The 18190-nt window shown below is 40.9% G+C and overlaps 1 protein-coding gene and 1 pseudogene across 4 annotated transcripts in view; both read left to right on the top strand.

The window, feature by feature from the left end:
• The window catches only part of CA10 (carbonic anhydrase 10), a 476846-nt gene that overhangs the window by 164338 nt on the left and 294318 nt on the right, over positions 1–18190 (top strand). The window lies entirely within an intron of this gene.
• On the top strand, positions 5140–6564 carry LOC112917886 (tubulin alpha-1A chain-like; annotated as a pseudogene).

The raw sequence follows: 18190 nt of genomic DNA, 5'->3' as shown, positions 1-18190 counted from the left end.
TTATGATAGAGAGGCAGAGACATAAGCAGAGGGAGAAACAGGCTCCCTGTGGTAGCACTATGCAGGACTCTGTTCTGGGAGCCCAGGGATCACGACTTGAGCCAAAGGCAGACACTCAACTGCTGAGTTACCCAGGTGCCTTGATTCTTCTTTTTTTAAATCTCATAATCTCTCTTTTAATTTGCCTAGTACATTTACACTTAATGTAATTATTGATATGGTTAGATTTAGGTTTATCATTTTATTGCTTTTCTATTTGTTCACTCTGTTTTTCATTCTCCTGTTTTTTTCTGCCTTCTTTTGATTGATTTTTTAGTTTTCAATTTTAATTTATCTACTTACTTTTTGACTGTCTATAGTTTTTTAGTGGTTATTAAAATGATTAATAAAATATAAAGCTTGTCTTTCACAGTTCATATTTTATCACTTAATGAAAAATGAAAAATGTAGAAACATTGCAACCATATAGGCTCTTTTATGCTCTCTCCTTTATGCTATAGTTAACAGATGTAGTGCATCTATTTAAAAAAATTGAAAACTCCATCATACAATGTTAAAATTTTTACTTTCAACAGTCATACGTATTTTTTTGAATTTTTTTTAATTTATGATAGTCATACAGAGAGAGAGAGAGGCAGAGACATAGGCAGAGGGAGAAGCAGGCTCCATGCACCGGGAGCCCGACATGGGATTCAATCCCGGGTCTCCAGGATTGTGCCCTGGGCCAAAGGCAGGCGCTAAACCACTGTGCCACCCAGGGATCCCAGTCATATGTATTTTTAAAGAACTTAAGAGGGAAAAATAAAAAGGCTGTTTACCAGGATAGTTGCCATTTCTGTTGCACTCTTCTTTCATTCCTGAAATTTCAAGTTTCTCTTTAGTATCATATCTCTTCTGCCTGAAGAATTTTCATAACTTTTTAGAGAAGATCAGCTGCTATGATTTCTATTAGCTTTTTCTGTCATCCGAAAATGTCTTTACTTCATCTTTCTTTCCCAAAGGATATTTGTGGTGGATATAGAATTCTGAATGGTTCCTTGCTTTTCATCACTTTAAATAGGTTATTATACTGTCTTCTGGCTTCTGTGATTTCCACTGAAATATGCTGTCATTGAATTGTCATTGCATTGTCATTGAATTGTTGGAGTCTTGCTGCTTTCAAGGTTATTTTCTTTACCTTTAGATTTTAGTAGTTTGATTCTGATATCTCTGCATGTGATTTTTTTCATGGGGGGGGTTACTTTATGACTCTTAAACTTGTACATTTATGGCTTTAAACCAAATTTGAGAAATTTTCAGGTTTTTTTCCTGCACCAATCATTCTCCTCTCTTTTGGGGATTCTAATAAATCAAACGTGAGATCTCTACTACAGACCCCTGAGGCTCCAATCATTATGTATATGTATTTTAATTTTGTCTCGCTTGTTCAGAAAGGATCATTTCTACTATTTTTTTCCAGTTCAATGACTCTTTTTTGCTGACATTTCCACTAAAATATTGAGTTTATCTGGTAAAAAATTTTAGTTAAATTTTTTTTAATTTCTAAAGTTTTCATTTGGTTTTCCTTTATATTTTCTATTTCTTGCCTCAGAACTTCTGTCTTTCCATTCATTTCAAAATATTTTTTTCTACTCATGGAGTATAGTTATAAATACCTTCAGTGCTTTGCCCAGTAATTTCAACATATGGATCATCTCAGGGATTGGTAGTTACTTGATGGTCTTTTCTTTGGAGAGTTGATGAGATTTTTCTGGGTCTTTCTATGTTTAGTAATTTTAGATTATATCATAGACATTTTGGGATTTATGTCTGTGACTCATCCTGTTAAATTCTCTAGGTAATGTTATCCTTTTGTTTGTTTTGTTTTTTGTTTGTATTCTCAACTAGTTAACTGGGTATGGTTCCTGCCACACCTGCCTTCTACAGGCTGTGGCTCCTATGTCTGCTTAGTTTTCAAAGCATCTGTAACTCTATTCTGTCTGCTGCATGTGTGCACAGCCCAGAAGTGAACCTTTTGTTTTACCATAGTCCAATTCTTGAAGCATTCACTATGCTAAATCATGTAATTTCAATGCATGTACAACCAAGTGGTGAGCCTGTGAATTCATGCACAGATTTAGGGGCTCTTTTTCTCTACTGCATTCTTCTATAGTCCCTGAGGTTCAACTCCAGGATTTCTTCAAAAGTCAGAGTTTTAGGTTCCTGTGCTATTTCACAATTTTCATGACTTGGTTCACCTTGAGAGCAAAACAATGAGAAGAAGAGGAAGAAAATTAATAACAACAATTTCCCACAAACATACTCTCTTTGGACCACTGGGACCAATTTTCCAATTCCTCTGCTCAAAGAGAAATAACTTCTCTCAGAATCTTAGGTATATGCGTAGCTGCTGCATCTACTAGCATACAACTTTGTGACCACAACTTGTCTGGACTGAGCCAGGTGAACAAAACAAAACAAAACAAAACAAAAAAACACACAAAGGAAGGGATCTCTTCTACAGTCTCCATCCCATACACTTTTCCTTCCCAGTCCTCTGGAAAAAAAATTAGGGAATAAATTTCTCTTGGAGTTTTTCCTCTTTGGATCTGATGTGCAGTTTTGGGATTATAGACTATTTTGTTGTCCAAACTGGGAGATTAGGAAGAAAAGGAAAATTCTCATAAACTCATTGCTATAGTGGCCATACTTTCCATTTTGATTTCTTTCTCCAATCCACCTGCTCTTCTTTATTTTTTTCTGAGTCCTCTGATGGATGCCTTTATGTTTTTAGTAGTAAAACTACTAAAAGTAGTAAGCTACATCGGAGATGAAGAGCGATATATACTTCCTCATAACCAGAATTGGAACCAAACAAAATTATATTGCTTTTTTCTTCTACTAATTCTCTCATTTATTTCTTCATGTTTTGTTTTAATTTTGCTCATCCATTTGTCTCCTTTGTTTTTTTTTTTTTTGTTGTTGTTGTTGTTGTCTTAGTCTGGTTAGGCTGCTATAACACAATGCCATAGACTTGGTAGCTTATAAAAAGCAGAAATTGGTTTCTCATGTTTTTTTTATAATAAATTTATTTTTTATTGGTGTTCAATTTGCCAACATACAGAATAACACCCAGTGCTCATCCCGTCAAGTGCCCCCCTCAGTGCCCGTCACCCATTCACCCCCATCCCCCACCCTCCTCCCCTTCCACCACCCCTAGTTCGTTTCCCAGAGTTAGGAGTCTTTATGTTCTGTCTCCCTTTCTAATATTTCCCACACATTTCTTCTCCCTTTCCTTATATTCCCTTTCACTATTATTTATATTCCCCAAATGAATGAGAACATATAATGTTTGTCCTTCTCCGATTGACTTACTTCACTCAGCATAATACCCTCCAGTTCCATCCACGTTGAAGCAAATGGTGGGTATTTTTCATTTCTAATGGCTGAGTAATATTCCATTGTATACATATACCATATTTTCTTTATGTTTTGTTCTTATATCATGAGTTTATTGGCCTGATATGTTTGAGTTCTCAGCCTTCCTTACTAAGGTATATTTCTCTTTTCCTATAAAATTTCCAGAGAAGGGGGGGGGGGGACAAATACCTAACATTATGTAATGAAAAGCCATTCACAATGGTTTCAAGAAATATAATAAACCATAAAGTTGAAGGAAAAATAATACCCTTTTAAATGCTATGTCTAGTGTTTTCCTTCTTGCCTTTTCAATTTTCTTTCTTGGACGTACTTTTGAAGTAGTTGTTTACTTTAATTAAAATAAGCATCCCACCATTATGCTGCCTAGGAAAGGTGAAGAATCTAGTAGGAAGTGCCCCACTTTGAACACAATTTATAGGAAAGATCCATGAGGACTACCCTCCTACACCCAAACACACAGATTTGCTTTCTTGTCCAGTGAATTAAACCTAGGACTTCCAAGTAGAGCTGAAGGAGTCAACACCAATTATCAAAACCAAACAAACAAAAACCCCCCCACAAAATGCAGTTTTTTTCAAAGGAATCACATTCACATGAAGTTTAAGGCAATTATACTACTGGGATCTGTTGATTACTCTTGTTCCCAGCACTTTCTTTTCAGCTATGCAAGTCCTTGAATGAGCTTCACATTGAACACTTACTACAGTTGGCACTATGTCAGGTACTGAGGGGACCACAGAGATGAATGAGATGAATCCCTGTCTTCTAAGAGTGGAGGACACAGAGGCATGCACAATTAAGAGACTATTTGCCAGACTGTGCTGAGTGCTAAACTTTATAGGGACAGAAGTCACCCTCTCTGGGAGCACATGCAGGGATGATTCATTCCTCTGAAGGGGTGTGAGGAAGGTTTCATAGGGAAATAAGGTTTCAAATGAGTTTTAAGGATGCATTAGTTCAGAAGGAAATGGAGCGTGCAGAGAACATCATCAAAGCATGGGTATAAGTAAAGCTTTGTGGTTAGAAAATTCGTGGCTTAGGGGATAGAAAAGAGTTCAATGTAGCTGGTGTGTGGCACACTCCATTTTGTTTTTATATTTTTGAGTTGGGTTGTATTATTTCTTCTATGTCATGGTTTGGATAGCTGTATAATTGACAAAACTATGGAAACCAGGATTTAGGTTCCAAGCAGATGTACTGCCGTGGGTGTTCCTTGGAGGCGGTGATGGTTTGTTACTGTACCATGCCTTTGTTCCGGCTCCCTCTGTGTGGCATTCTCACTCAATCTCCTGCCTCTCCGAAAAGAACCATTCTCTCTCTCTCTCTCTCTCTCTCTCTCTCTCTGTGTGTGTGTATGTGTGTGTGTGTGTGTGTGTTTTGTTTCCACATATGCATAGAGTGGCTAGTATCTTCTTAAAAGCAGACACTACCTTATTCACCCAGCATCCCCAATCCTACCACCATGCCTATGAGGTTGCATACCATCACAGTAAGCAAAAAGGGAAAGGTAATAAATGCAAATGTCCCAGTAGAGGCAGGGGGACCTCTGAGTTCAGACAAGGCATCTCTTTTCCTGCTTGACCACCTTGTAATAACATTCCTCACCTTTATGTAGATTTGCATAAAATCATTAAGAAATAAAACCCAGCAGCTTCTCTTACATCGACCACCTAAGAGTCGTGCTGTAAGAAGCAACAACCTCTCCTCTTCTCTGCCATCCACCCGGCAGCTACCAAGCAGCAACCAAGCGTGAATGCATCTCCATCTATGTTGGCCAGGCACGTGTCCAGATCAGCAATGCCTGCTGGGAGCTCTATTGCCTGGAACACGGCATTCAGCCTGATGGCCAGATGCCAAGTGACGAGACCATTGGAGGAGGCGATGACTCCTTCAACACCTTCTTCAGTGAGACAGGGGCTGGCAAGCACGTGCCAGGGCAGTGTTTGTAGACCTGGAGCCCACAATCATTAATGAAGTTCGCCCTGGCACCTACCGCCAGCTCTTCCATCCTGAGCAGCTCATCACAGACAAGGAAGATGCTGCCAATAACTATGCCCTAGGGCACTACACCATTGGCAAGGAGATCATTGATCTTGTCTTGGACTGAATTCGGAAACTGGATGACCAGTGCATGGGTCTTCAGGGCTTCTTGGTTTTCCACAGCTTTGGAGGGGGAACCAGTTCTGGGTTCACCTCCCTGCTGATGGAACATCTCTGTCAATTATGGCAAGAAGTCAAAGCTAGAGTTCTCCATCTACCTTGCCCTCCAGGTGTCCACAGCTGTAGTAGACCCTACAACTCCATCCTCACCACCCATACCACCCTGGAGCACTCTGATTGTGCCTTCATGGTAGACAACGAGGCCATCTATGACATCTGTTGTAGAAACCTCGATATTGAATGCCCAACCTACACTAATCTAAACAAGTTGATAGGTCAGATTGTGTCCTCCATCACTGCTTCCCTCAGATTTGACAGAGCCCTGAATGTGGATCTGATGGAGTTCCAGACTAACCTGGTGCCCTATCCCTACATCCACTTCCCTCTGGCCACATATGCCCCTGTCATCTCTGCTGAGAAAGCCTGCCATGAACAGCTTTCTGTAGCAGAGATCACCAATGCATGCTTTGAGCCAGCCAACCACATGGTGAAATGTGGCCCTCACCATGGTAAATACATGGCTTGCTGCCTGTTGTACCATTCCCAAAGATGTCAGTGCTGCCATTGCCACCATCAAGACCAAGCGTACCATCCAGTTTTTGGACTGGTGTCCCACTGGCTTCAAAGTAGGCATTAATTACCAGCCTCCCACTGTGATACCAGGTGGAGACCTGGCCAAAGTACAGCGAGCTGTGTGCATGCTGAGCAACATCACAGCCATTGCTGAGGCCTGGGCTCACCTAGACCACAAGTTTGACCTGATGTATGCCAAGCATGCCTTTGTTCACTGGTATGTGGGTGAGGGCATGGAGGAAGGAAGAGTTTTCTGAGGCCCATGAGGACATGGCTGCCCTGGAGAAGGATTATGAGGAGGTTGGTGTGGATTCTGTTGAAGGAGAGGGTGAAGAAGAAGGAGAGGAATACTAAAGTTAAAAATATCCTTTGTGATACAAAGGTGCTGCTTTTACAGGGAAGCTTATTCTGTTTTGAACATTGAAAAGTTGTGCTCTGATCAGTTAATTTGTATGTAGCAGTGTATACTCTCATATACAATTACTGACCTATGCTTTAAAACACAACGCTTTGTTACAGACCCAAGCTGTCCATTTCTCTGATGGGTTTAGATAAAGTATTCCCTGTCTTAAATGAAAAAAAAAAAGAAAGAAGAAAGAAAGAAAGAAAGAAAGAAAGAAAGAAAGAAAGAAAGAAAGAAAGAAAGAAAGAAAGAAAGAAAAAGAAAACCGAAGTTCTGCTTGGGGCCTATCTGCTGCCCTCTTTTCTATAGAATTATTTATAGGCATATTTTAAAACTGTTTGGGGAAAAACAATGATATCACCTGCATCTGGGTTTGTTTGAGGTTTTTTAAAACAGTTTATTATTTCAAGGGAATGTTAAAGCAATCTGGGCCAATGCTGGGTATAGGAAATTAGAAGGAATTTAGAGATAAGACTCCAGGTATCCTTTGGACTTAATTCAACAGTTTTGTGTAATAGTATGAACAGCACCTTTTACCACCATTCTTGAGATTTGAGAGAGCTTGGCAGAGGTAAAGGTGCCTCTGTTATATGTGTCTTTTCCTAAAATCTGCTGATGGGTTCCCCTCCTACTTTTTTATGGATCTGAAGAAGAAAAAGATTTCTGCTGAAAAAAAAAAATGGACAAGAGGGGTGCCTGTGTGGCTCAATCAGTTAAGCATCTGCCTTCGGTTCAGGTCATGATCTCAGTGTCCTGGGATGGAGCCCCATGTTAGGCTCCCTGGTCAGCAAGGAATCTGCTTCTTTCTCTCCCTCTCCATTGGCTCCTCCCCCTTTTCTTGTGCTCTCTCCTTCTTCTTTTTGTCTTTCAAATAAATAAATACAGTCTTAAAAAAAATGAACAAGAAACCTCTCACCACTGTCAAAAATATTACTTTGATGTCTCTAATTTTTTTTTCTTTCATAAGGGCTAAAATGGTGCCCTAGGGTGGGAAAGTTTATGCACTAATAGATTAATCCATCCAGATCTACTTCCTGGTTTTGCTAATAAAACCTGTGCTGCAGTGTGCATTGTTCTATATTTCTCCTTGTCCATACTAAAAAATAAATGAGAAACTGAAAGACCTAACAATTTAATAGAATAGATGGTTGTGTATTCCTATAATGAAATATTGTACAGAAGATTAAATAAACTAGATTTACAAAACCACAAACACATGTGAAAAAGCAAAATATATAAAACTGATACATACAGAATGATGCCATATGTATAAAGTTTGACAACATACAAAGCAATCCAGTATGGCTTCTGGAATACACATATGTGCAGCAAACATATAAAAGCATGCCAGTTAATCATAAGCACCAAATAATGACAATGATTAATTCTGAGGAGGAAAAGAGATTGAGAATAGGGAGATACACAGGGGACTTTAAAAATAATATTTACACTTCCTATCCTAAAGAGAATCTGAAGCAATTGTCAAAATGCTAAAATCTGATAAAGATGGTAGATGAGGATATAAGTGTTTGTAATTTATACATTTCTGTAAAATATTTTGTGACTCTAAAAAGTTATTAGGTGGGAGCTGTCTGTACTATCTCTGCAGCCTTTCTGTAAACCTAAAATTAACCTGAAATAAAGAGTTTTTTTTTTTTTTAAGTTTTTAGATCTGGCTTTGGTTTACAAATGGCTTTGTCTCTCCATCTAATCAAAAGAACCAAAGCTTAAAGTAGGAGGCTTTGAGTGAGGCCCCAAGAAAGACCTCAGGCTGGGAGTGATTTGTTCTGACCCGAAGATATCTCACGAAAGGGAGCTTCGAGCTGAGCCTTGTTCTCCAGGAGCATTTTGATTGATGAAAGAAAACAAAGGGCACGCCAAGGCAGCGGCAACAAGTGACATGTGTGAGGAGTGGCAGGTGCCCAAGGGTGGTAAAGACATGAGTTATCTAGAACAGAGAAGCAGGGGATGAGATGGAGCAGAAGCTATGTCCCCAAGCACCAGGCTGGCCATGCTGAGGAAGGTAGACTTTACAGTGTGAAGAAAATAGAGGTTTCTGAAGGTGATGGCAAAACCCGACCTGTTTATTAGCAGTGGGGAGAATGCCTGAGGTCTGTTGAGGCCACGGGGAAAACCATTCCGAGGCGGTGAGGCCCTGAGGCCAAATACGTGGCCCCTTTGAGGTCCAGAAAGATTAGGAGCAGTGAGACCAGCTTCTTGGCCTCCCCTTCCCTCTCTCTGTTTTATTCTTTCAAGACTTCTGGAAAAGCTTTTAGTTCCTTTATGAAGACCATCAAATACTCCACCCAATAGGAGTGAGGCTATTTTTAAAAATGACATGCAGCATATTCTGTGGGAAGGTCATCAGTAATAGAGCCTCAGACTTCCTATACCTTTTGTGAATCTTGACGCCAGGAGAGAAGCATACACGATCTTTTATACAGACTCCCTGGAAGGAATTCACGTCCTTTCCTCAGGAGCCGTAATGGGGTCTCTGTTGAAAGAAGCCTCATCCCACAACATGCAACCTCTTTTTATAACCTTATGGAGGAGCTGCTTTGTGCCTGCAAAGGGCACTCTGGCCACCAATTTAATCATTTTGAATATCACCATTGCACAGTATTGTACTCTTTTGCAGTCTCTCCCATGCATTTTTAGTGACCTTTCTCACCTTCAGAGAAAGTGGGATAAAAACAGCCTGATTGGACTTTCTTCCAGCTGGTCTTTCTCTTATTGAGAGGTAGATCCTATAGTCATCAGAACACTGGGCTGAGAGTCATCAGAACTCAAGATGCTGGTTTTCAATTTGTTTTAGGATCTAGAGCCATAGATTTCATGTCTGTAAAAAAAAAAAAAAAAAAAAAAAAAAAAAAAAAAAAAAAAAGAATTCCTTAGAAAGCCTCTAATCTAAGATCATTCAAATCCTAAACCAAAGTGACTCTGACTCTCTCAGGTCTGAAGATGGACTGTCATCCTTTACTCAGATTTTATGACCATCTGCTGAGTGCAAAGCAGTGGATACCTAAAGCACTCAGTTGGCCTGTGAGAAGTTCTCCCAAATTTATATTTCAAGGAAGAAGTAGGAAAAAAAACTCAAGCATAAATACTAAGGAGTTTATTAACTTTAAACACGTTTGACTTAGTTTTGCTCAGAATGGTTAAGAGTTGGGTAAAGAGAGCACTGGAATTTGAATCCCAGCTTGAGATAACATACCAGCTTGATCAAATCAGGCTACAACACTTTAGTTCAATAAAAAGAAATACACGTATCTTTGAACCTCAGTTTCTCTTTCTGTCAAATAGAAATAATGCTTGTCTCAGAGCCAGCAGGGAAAAAATGAGATATGGCTTTGCAAACACTTTCTACAAAGGAAGCTCTAAGTGCATCTGAATAATTCCTCCTACTGCTGACATTTGTTTTAACTTCCTAACTCAGAATTGCTCAGACTGCAGAGCGAGTGTCAGGTGCCATGTCTGCTCCTCAGGTTTATTTTTCAGGACTCATATCTAGTTTTCCCTTTTTAAATTGCCTATTGGGGGTGACCATCCTAAAGCAAGCTGGTGTAGAGGTGCTCCATCCATCCTTGGGTGGGTTTTCCAGATAGGATGGCTCCCTGCTGCTGCTTCCTCCTCTGTAAATGCAAATGAGTCTCAGCTTCAGGAAGAAGAAAACTAAGACAGTGTCTGTCATGTGCTTAGGAAAGCACCAGAATCAGAGCCAGATGCCCTATGTTCTGGGTCTGTTTATGCTACTAACTCTACCAGAAAGCCCTGGACAAGTCATTTTATCTTTCTGTATTTCACTAAAAAGAAAAGGGGTTGGATACAATGATATCTTAGCATCTTCTTGACACAAAATTTAATTTTTACCGTTTGTTATGGGTTGAATTGTCTCCCTCTTCCCTGCCCTCCACCAAAAAAAAATAGCTCATGTGGAAATCCCAATCCCCATTACCTGAGAATGTAGCCTTATTTGGAATAGAGTTGTTGCAGATGTAATGACTTAAGTAAGAATGGGGTCCTCCCAGAGGAGGATGGGTATCTAACCCAGTACAACTGATGTCCTTATAAAAAGGGGAATTCGGACATAGACGTGCACACCTGGAAGACGCCAAGTGAAGATGAAGGCAGAGATAGGGATGACGCAGAGAAATGAAGAAACACCAGGGATTGCCAGCAAACCATCAGAAGCTAAGGAAGAGGCCTGGTACAGATTCTCCTTCACAGTCCTCAGCAGGAAGCAGCCCTGCTAACACCTTAGTCTTGAATTTCCAGCCTCCAGAATCGTGGCACAATCCATTTCTGTTGTCTAAGCCACCCGGTTTGTGGCACTCTGTATGGCCAACCTAGAACACTAATACAACATTAGAGAGTCAGACCACTGCTCACAGTGGGAAGATATTAGTGTTGTTCAAGTTCAAATGAAAGAGAACTATATCTTACTCTGTGCTGTAATTGTGCAAGCTCATACATTTTGGTTGCAATAGAAAGCAGAGTTCCATTTTAATAATATTGGCAGTTAATGTCTTCTTCTTCCCAGAGACTGAACATCACAATGTTTTGACTTGCAGCTCAAGAAACTTAAAACCACAGAAGAAAACACTTACTCATGCCACTATATATAGCCAGAGATGAGCGCAGCATTTAAAAATGGAGCCACATGCACGTGGAAGTTATTGTGTTTACAAAATCTTTCCTCCTGGATGCAGGACTCAGCAGTTTCTTGCCACTGATGGTCTCCCTCCCAAAGCAACCTCAGCAGGTTCCATGAAATTGTCTTAAAGATCAGGTTCTGTTCAGTACAGTAGTGATCCTTAGAACCCAGCTCCATTTATCGATTAATGCAGAGAAAGAAACTCGGGCATGTGAAAAATGATCCAGTTTATCCAAAAGTAAAGTACCGGGCATGTTTTATAGGCATAAGGTAATTCAGTCAGAAGCAGTTATCCAAATGTTCACATTGAAGGACAAAAAGGGATGTGTATGTGCCTCGGATTAAGAAAAAAATTTCTGTGCAATTAGCTATTATGCTCTAAGGGGTATTGTTACTAGAGACAATTGTTAAGTCTGATCTGGGCAACTAAGCCCTAGAACTTATAAGTTAATTAAATAATGGAATATTGTATGCAAATTAAGTAACTGAACTGAGGAATAAGATATTGAATGATTTTCTCCTGTTGTGTGAATAGGGACCAAATGAGCTGGCCTTGTCTCTACTTCCTTGGGCAGTTTTTATCTTCCTTATTGGAAGAAAGGAAGACAAGATCTTAAAGCAGAAATCAGGAGGGAGGACGACAAATCTGTTAGCTCAAAGACAGCTTAGAAAGGTGAACTAATAAAGTCTTTCCCATGATTGGCTCAATGTCTGTTGGGGCCATTATTATAGGAATCTTGTGGGAGGCAAGTATGATCCTCCAGAAGGATTTGATACTAAATTACATTTCTTAAAATTTAAAAATAACCAGAGCTCTGTATTAGATGGGAATTAGGCTAAATTAGTCCAAGAGTTGGTAAAATCAGGCGAAGAACAATACATATTTGTACCTTCAGCTACTGATTCCCAAAAGAGAATGTGTAAGACAATCCACAGGGATTCAGGAGAAAAGTATTATTCGTCTGTTTTCCTGAATGCCTACTGTGTGCTGGGAACTGTGCATATACCAGTGAACAACAATAAACAGATGAAAAATCTCTGTCCTTAGGAATTTTACATTCTAATGAGAGGAAACACATTATCAATATACCTATTGATAATGACCTGGAAAGCAACAGTAGACACACTCAAAGTAAGTAATTGAGGAGAGATTAGTGAAGAGCTACTTAGAAGGGCACCAGGGTGGCTTAGCGGTTGAGCATCTGCCTTCAGCTCAGGGTGTGATCCTGGGGTCCTGGGATCAAGTCCCACATTAGGTTCACCACAGGGAGTCTGCTTCTCCCTCTGCCTATGTCTCTGCCTCTCTCTGTGTCTCTCATGAATAAATAAAATCTCTAGGAAAAAATAAAAGCTACTTAGAGAGGGCAGGTCAGGGTTTAAGAGAAACCAATAAGGAATGCTGGAATATCTCAGGGGCTACCAGTAGTGGAGAGCTGTCTCCAGTCCCCTGTGTGCCACCAATGGCCAAACTCAACTGAAAGCCAGAGAGCAAGAGAGCCCAAGTGGTATCATCCATGGAGGACAGCCTCTTGGGGAGAAGTGGGGAGAAAGAGGAAGAGGTATCACCAGAGTCAATGGGGACCTCCTAGCACACATGCTCTGGAGAGAAATGAAGCAAGAAAAAGGAGAGGGAGGGCTAGTGGGAAGGATTTTAAATTTAAATGAGGCCATCAGGGAAGGCCTTCCAACAAAGTGACAAGTGACGCTTGAGCAAAGACCTGCAGTAGTTGAACCAAGGGACTAGCTGAAGAGACCACTGTTTTAGAAGAGGCCAAGTACTAGGAATAATTAGTACAATGACATATGTGTCTAATCTATGAATAAATACTTTTATATGGAGGTTGCTTTCTGAATTCTTTTTTTTGTTGATAGGGAGGGCTAGGCTTTCCACAACTTTGGCCACCACTGCCTTAGACTGATTACTTTTAAGACATTGCAGGCTAATGATATTATTATAATGACAGGCTGCATGGTTGCCAACAGAGCTCTCCTAGTTCAGCACCCATTTTCACAGGTTAGGATTAGCCTAATGTCACATTATGGAACCTGGTCTTGGACTCAGGTGCCCTGAAGTTCCTATTCAGTGCCTGTCTCCAGATATCATGCTCCCCTCCTGCTTTTTCATGCGTTGAAGGTCAGCTCTGCTTCGAAGGAGCTCTGTTTTGTTTTTGTTTGTTTTTAATGATTTTATTTATTTATTTAGTTGACAGAGAGAGCATGGGAGAGAGAGAGAGAGATCACAAGCAGGGGGAGAGGCAGAGGTAGACTCCGCACTGAGCAGGGAGCCAACACGGGTCTCGATCTCAGGACCCTGAGATCATGACATGAGTGGAAGGCAGACACTTAACTGACTGACCCACCCAAGTGTCCCTGAAGGAGCTCTATTTTGGCTTTTGTAGCAAGTGAACATTTTCTGGATAGGGAATCTCAGCCACATTCAGAGACCAGTTTTACTGCCTTTGCCTTAGAGCCTCCCCCACACAAATTTTGACAAAGGAATCAAGATGTAGAAATTTCAAGCATGTGCAGATATTCAAACACTGTCATTTTCTGACAGTTGCTTACAGTTTGATTGAAGGCAGAGGCCCAGAGTTAAAATTAATTCATGAATGGGCTTGAAAATAGAAGTGTCAATGAGACCATAATTAAAGTTTTTGCTAATTCTTCTTCCCAGCTGTGGACTTTAATGTGAGTTGGTTTTCACTATATTTAACTAAAAAGTTAAATTTTAGATGCAGTAACATGTATGCCTTTGAATTAAGCATATTATGTAAATGTTTTGAGTTTCAAATTGTGGCAAAAGCATCAAAAAATTGCATCTTAATTGTTTTATGGTTATTGCAATCCCAGCTAAATATGGAGGGAAAAAATCATAGTGTTCTGAATACATATGTTAAAGATATTTTAAGAGTTATTTTAATGGAGTTAATAAAAGTGCTCTCTTAGAGATGACAATACCCTGTTATTTTATCCTTCTTAAGCATTCCCTTTATCTTTCTCTAATTATAAAACAAACACTTGCCACTTATAAAAGCATAGCATTTGCTCTTATCAATCTCTCATGAATGTCTTTCAGAGTGGTTATACTGATTCTTCATGTTCTTTTTAACAAATGCATGATTAGCACATGGATGCACCTTACAGAATATAAACATAATATTAACTATATGGTAAAAGTCTATGTCACTCCATGATTATAAATATATCCCTTATAATTGTATCAATTATATCAATTAGGGCCCAGTCAAGGAAAAAAAAAACATGTAATTATTTCAATAGAGGTAATTTAATATAAAATATTTGTTTAATCAGAAGATTGGAAAGGTGTTAAAAAAAAGGGACCCCACTGTATCACAGGGGTCATGATAAAAGTAATCAGCTTCCACCCCAGGCCTGGGAGAAGAGATGGAGGTAAGACTTTAAAAGCTTAGCAGAGGAGGCCCCAGAACCAGGGACTCACTAGAGCAGGGCTGCTGTTAAGGGCTCTAGAACTTGAAGGGAGGTTCCTGAAAACTGGAACCCAGACTGCTGGGGAGCACAGTCAGCTGGTTGGTGTTGGTATCTCAAAGAGGGAATAGGTGACAGAAGCCCTGCAGAATAGAACCAACTGGTGCTACGGAGATGAAGCCCCACCCCTGGTGTCATGCCGGCAAGAGGGGATGCAGACAAGAAGGAGCAGGTCCAGCCTTCCAGTATCATGCTGGATTTCCCTCTGGGCACAGTCTTCAGAAGCCAGTTGATAAAGCACAAAAGTGGCTGTGGAGCCCAGCGACAGCATCTCAGGCAGATGGTAGAAGGGTAGTTTGGAAGCTGTAAGAGCCTCATGCGGGTGGTCATGCTGTCCTAAGTCCCAGCATTAAAAGAAATTCTACTGTGTCAAACCCAGCTCTACCTCAGTTTCCTGGGCTTCTTCTGCTTAAGTTCCAAAGGACAATTATCCTTGATAACCACTAGCAGACAGGTGGATTGTATCCCAAAACCCTGAAGAATAGATCTAGGTGTGTGTGTTTGGTCTAACACCATCCACTCCTTTTTCCCCCCTGGAGTTTCTTTTTTTAAAGATTCTATTTATTTATTAGAGACAGAGAGTGAGAGAGAGCATGAGTGGGGGGACAGGAAGAGGAGGAAGGAGAAGCAGGTTTTCCACAGAGTAGGGATCCCAGGACCCTGGGATCATTACCTGAGCCGGATGCAGATGCTCAACTGACTGAGCCACCCAGGTGCCCCCACCACCCAGCTCCTGCCTGAGTTTCTTAAGCTTTCCTAGAACCTTTGGAAAAGTCATGTTGCATATTCTTCTGGGTCTGACTCTTGCAACTGGAAATAAGTCCCATTATGTTATACTGTAGGGCTTTGCAAGCAGAAGTGTTTAGAAGTTCTCAGAGAGGCTGAAAAAGGCCATCACAGACACCTCCTGCATCATCTTGTGATTCCCAAGTTCTACCAGGTACACTGTGGTGTCTGCAGATGATATTGCCGAGTGGGGGTTGAAAGAAGTACAGCTTCTAGTCAGAAAGAGGTAATGATTTAATCTTTGCTACAGAGTGCCATGGTGTTAAAACATGGCATGCGCAATTTTACTCTCGCTCGAGAAAGGACCCCTGTCTCACATTAAGAATGCAGACTATAGTGTCATATTAAGTGAAGTTAAACATCTGTCTGTTTGCTGGGAGAATAATTTCCCTGAGTATAATGTGCCTTCACAACTGAGTAGCAATATTTGCACAGCACTAATATAGTCTGCGAAGAGACCCACAAGGTCATGTCTATACCAGTGAGAACAGATGCTCTATTTACAAACCTCAGGTAGGTGAACCACCGTCAGATTTAATGAGGCCCTCCCATGTACCACTCTACCATTTACCAATTTCTACAGAAATGTGGGCTGTTTCTTTCGGTATTCCACCAGCAGATTGTAAAGGTAGCTCAGAAAGGCTAGACAAAGTATTTTTGGTCATGTGAAGATGCCTCTTAACACCAAGATTTTGCATTATAAAACATGCCCAAAGGCTTCTGTGAAACAACGTGGATTTCACGTACAGAAATTCATAAATAATTACCTTCTAAAAGCCAAGTAGGAAAAGATCTGTCTTACTTGAGAGAATGGCAGTATTAATCATTATTTCTTTTTTTTCTATTTTTCCCTTTGCCTATCATATATTTCAATTAAGATATCTGAGTTGGTCTCATGGACAGAAATGTGTGAGTGTATATGTGTATGCATATGAGAACAAGAGAGAGTGAGCAAGAAGAAGAGAAAGTTGCATCACATGGTGTGGTGGTATTCACTCAGAGTTTGTGGTCAGGATTTCTCATTCATTCAGCAAACCATTGATATTCTATTACCACACCATAAACTACGAGGAATATTAGGACACAAAAACATGGTTTCTGCCACTATTATAAGAGATAATGTAAGAAGTGGCATAAGAGAGAGAGGGGATACAACAGAATTCCAAGGCAAAAGGGAGTACCACTTCAGGAGGCAGAAAGGGGCATTGAGGGAGACCCCCAAAAGAAGAAATACTTGAGTCCAGCCTTGGAGAATGAGTAGGATTTTAATGCATAGCCTCTCAGGCAAGGAGCATGGTTCAGCGGAGAGGAGAGGAAAGCCTCTAGATACCTGGGGGATGACAGTTCTTGTTCAGCTGGAGGCCAAGGTGTGTGTGAGGGAAGAGCAATAGGAGGTAAGCCCCAAAGACAGTTTCCTTCCACACTGTGGAGGGTCTGGAAAGCTGCACTGAAAGAGGCCCCAGCGAATCACAAAACAGATAAATTCAGTGCTGGGAATGGGGCACCAAAGTGGCTCCGTAGGTTCGGTGTCTGCTGTCGGCTCAGGTCTTGATCCCAGGGTCCTGGGATAGAGCCCTGTGTCAAGCTCCCTGCTCAGCGGGGAGTCTGCTTCTAACTCTCACTCTGTCCCCCAGCTGGTGCTCTATCTCAAATAAATAAATAAAATCTTTTAAAAAAAAGAAAAATAAGATTCAGTGCCAGGAAAAGGAAAGCAAGGAGAAACTGAATCTTGGAAGACCTCCTAGTGAGTGATTGTCTTAGACTAGACAGGAGGTTCAAGGGATGTACAGAAGGAATGGAAAGGGACAAATGTGGAAGAGACTTCATCCACATGTTTTGTGAATCTCTGGGTTCTTCCCCTGGCTGTCCTTGGGGTCCTTTCATTTGCTGTGGTGGCCGATGGCCTGAGCCTTGGGACTTTTGTCAGTGTTGGTGGTCCATTAGCTCTTCTCACCATATGCTTTTGTCCATACTCTCTTCCAATTTGTTTTTATATATTTTTTACTTTTGCTCTTTAAACTTTTCCTTCCACCAGTTTTCATCTGGCCTCTTTAATCTACCTAGCACAAGTTTCAAGCATCCTACCACCCCCACCCCCCAAGAGTATGGTTTGCATGGGTGTGATCATAAGGACTGGGTTGTAAGTTCAGACCGTATGATTGTGGGGCACGCACTGCCTGTTATCAGGCGCAGCAGAGGTAGGCTGCAAGGGAGGGAGAAAAGGAAACACAGACTACCTGGGGAGGGAACTGGCTGGAAGGAGGCTGCAAAGGCAGGTAAAGATGTGGAAAACCAATTTCACCTACCTCAAAATTTTGCAGAAGGCTAGCTCCACTAAGTAGTTTGATCCTGATCCTTTGATGAATCAGTCCCAGGAAATGAGATTGCTAATCCCTGTGTTAAATGGCAGAACTAATTGGTGTGAGGAAAGAAAGAGCAGACTCAGCTTAGATGGATTTAACTCACACCTTCCAGAAGATGCTGGTGCTCAGGTGATATGAGAGCCTGAGCCCTGCTGGAACTTCTGTTCCCAGCCCAGAGTGAGTCTGCCTTTGCTGAAGCTGAATTCAGCATTAGATGACAAAATCAAACATGTGCCATCAATTTCAGTTTGTCTTCAAAGAGACAGGAAGGCCTGGGGTGTCCCAGCAGGGATACTCACCCCTTCCTTGACGGAGCCCCAACCC

This window comes from Vulpes vulpes, chromosome 2 (genome assembly GCF_048418805.1).
Source record: "Vulpes vulpes isolate BD-2025 chromosome 2, VulVul3, whole genome shotgun sequence".
In the NCBI taxonomy this organism is placed as follows: Eukaryota; Metazoa; Chordata; class Mammalia; order Carnivora; family Canidae; genus Vulpes; species Vulpes vulpes.
Note: the sequence above shows the minus strand (reverse complement) of the source record. Positions and strands in the feature narration are given on the sequence as shown.